The sequence below is a fragment of the Phyllostomus discolor genome, chromosome X (genome assembly GCF_004126475.2).
Source record: "Phyllostomus discolor isolate MPI-MPIP mPhyDis1 chromosome X, mPhyDis1.pri.v3, whole genome shotgun sequence".
Taxonomy (NCBI): domain Eukaryota; kingdom Metazoa; phylum Chordata; class Mammalia; order Chiroptera; family Phyllostomidae; genus Phyllostomus; species Phyllostomus discolor.
The window spans coordinates 101,893,185-101,896,178 of NC_050198.1; the positions used below are offsets into that span (position 1 = coordinate 101,893,185).

The 2,994-nt window shown below is 36.4% G+C and overlaps 1 pseudogene; it reads left to right on the forward strand.

Moving 5' to 3' along the window:
* Positions 1 to 385: 385 nt before the first annotated feature.
* On the forward strand, positions 386 to 2,632 carry LOC114504903 (annotated as a pseudogene).
* Positions 2,633 to 2,994: the final 362 nt, after the last annotated feature.

Consider the following 2,994-nt stretch of genomic DNA (forward strand, 5'->3'; position numbering starts at 1 on the left):
GAAATATTTTTTTTTCTGATATATGTCTTTGGGTAAGGAAAACAATAGAAAAAAAATAAACAGATGTGACTACATCAAACTCAAAAATTTTCTCACAGCAAAGGAAACCACCAACAAATTGAAAAGACAACCAACTGAGTGGGAGACCATATTCAATGACATATCTGGTAAGGTGTTAAAATCCAAATTGTATAAAGAACTTATAAAAGTAAACACCAAAAACACACACAATTAATTTAAAAAATAGGCAAAGGAACTGAGGAAACACTTCTCCAAGAAAGGACATACAGGTGGCCAATAGACATATGAAAAGATTCTCTATTTTCACTAATCATCATAGAAATACAATTAAAACCAAAATGAGATGTCATGTCACACCATCAGAATGGCCATCATCAATAAATCAACAACAAATGTTCATGATGTGGGGAAGGAACTCAGATCGGTGCAGCCACTATGGAAAACAGTAAGGAGTTTCCTCAAAAAATTAAAAATGGAACTGCCTTATGACCCAGTGATTCTACTTCTGGGCATATATTCAAAGAAACACAAAACACCACTTCAAAAAGATACATGCATCCCTATGTTCCCTGCAGTGCTATTTACAATAGTCAAGCTATGGAGGCAACCCAGTTGCCCATAAATAGATGAATGTATAAAAAGCTGTGGTACATTTATACAATGTAATATTACTCAGCCATAAAAAGACTGAAATCTTACCATTTCAACATCATGGATGGACCTAGAGGTTATTTAGCTAAGTGAAATCAGCCAGTCAGAGACAAAGACCATATGATTTTACTTATATGTGAAATCTAAAGAACAAAGAAACAAACAAACAAAACAGAAACAGACTCATAGATACAGAGAACAAACTGAGGGTTTACAGAGGGGAGAGTGGTTGGAGGTCTGGGTAATAGGTTGAAGGGATTAAGAACTACAGATTGGTATAGCATAGGCTATGTAGTTTATAATATTGTAATAACTATATATGGTGTCAGATGTGTACTGGAAATATCAGGGGAAACACTTTGTAAAGTGTATGATTATCTAACCACTACACTGTATACCTGAAGCTAATACCACATAATATTAAATGTAAATGGTAATTAAAAAATAAATATTAAGGAAAAGAATTTTTTAGAACTTACTGTGGAACTTGATTGTAACAAAGTACAGATGAATGTCGTGACACTCAAGCAGCTCAGATTCTTCTGGATAATGACCATTATGCTGTGGGCAATTGAAAGAAAGCAGTGTTAGAATATTTGTCTTTCAGACAGCTATAAAATAATCTGAAGCATTAACTTCTGCTTTGCTGGTCCATCCGAAGTTAAAAAATAAGTGTGGGAAGATCAAAGGCCAAGACTCAATAGTCTACAATTCCCCAGAGTTGCACTTAGAGGAGTGCAGGATCGGTTTGATATTGGAAGACACAGGCACACCTATGTTGGAAGTAAATCTGGTAGTGTAATCAATGCCTTGAAGACTGTTGAGGTTAAGAATACAGTGTTCCTGTTTGATGAGGTTGACAAACTCAGGAAAAAAAAAAGGCTATAGGTTGATCTTGCAGCAGCTCTGCATTCAGGTATTAGATCCTGATCAAAACCATAACTTTACACAATATTGCATAAATGCGGGTTTTGACCTTTTACAAGCTCTTCATATAGCTGCTGCCAATTTCATTGCTATTATTCTACATGTCTTGGTGGACAAAATGAAATCACTCAGGTGCCAGGGTATGCATAAGAGAAGATAGATTGTTGACAAGCATTTGATTCCAAAACACTTCAATCAGCACCAGTTGATCCCTCAGCAGATTCAGATTTCTCAGTTTATTACTCTTGACATCATCACCAGGTATACTGGAGAGGTAGGGTTTCCTTCTCTGGAAAGTAAGTTTGGGGCCATTTTCCAAGCTTTTTCTTATTTGGCCCTCCACCTGAAATGCAATTTTGTTTAATTTTCATGCACTGAAATATATACTCGGTCCCAGATTAATGAAATGAGCATTTGAATCAACCAGGAGTGGCAATAGCATAGGCTTGGACCCCTTTAGGTAGAGAAATCATGATTTTGCAGGCAAGTGGAATGGGTGTTGAAGGTCATTTAACTTTGGCCAGCTATGGGAGTTCAAGAAGTCATCTTTCCATCTTACTATTAACTGGCCCCACAGCAATGCAAAGAAATACTATCTGACTAAACCTTCTGGAAGTTTAGATCTTGTTAATGACATAGACATCTCGGTTCTTCCCAGCTAGACCTGTTGCAGAAGATGGACCATGTGCTGGACTTATCATAGTCATAGATAGGTCTTGCCTCACTTTTAGTGGGTAGTTGGTGCATTCTGATGTAGCATTGACTGGATAAATCACACAGTGAGGCCTTGTTCTTCCAGTGGGTAGAAGTAAATAAAAAGTGTTGGGAGCACACAGACTAGAAGTAAAGTGAATAATTATTCCTCAAAACAATTGTAAAAACAAAGAAATCCCTGGCAACATATGACACAATTCAAGTTTTGTCACAGCAAGCTGTGGATGAAGAAAAGGCAACTTTTGATGGTGACTTCACTGTCAAGACCAGAGCTGATCTCTTAACATTGCATAGTGTAGGCCCAAATCTCAACTATTAAGAATGTTAAGTTATAAAGTGCAAAAAAAGGTACTGACAAGGTTGATTTTATTCACATTAATCAAGGTAAGCAAAATGTTCCTAATTTGTGAATATAATCACCAGAGTAATGAGGCTCATTCAAATAGTGGTATTTATTACACAAATATTAATTTGATATATTGGTACAGATTGAAAAGAAAATCTCAATTATCCAGCCAACTTTTTGAGTTTTGTATTTTGTAAAAGTTTAAGACTAATTAAATTATTATGCATCTAAAAATTATATAGGTTTCAGCCCTGGCTGGTATGGCTCAGTGGATTGAGCACTGGCCTGCAAACCAAAGGGTCACCAGTTCTATTCCCAGCCAGGGCACATGTCTG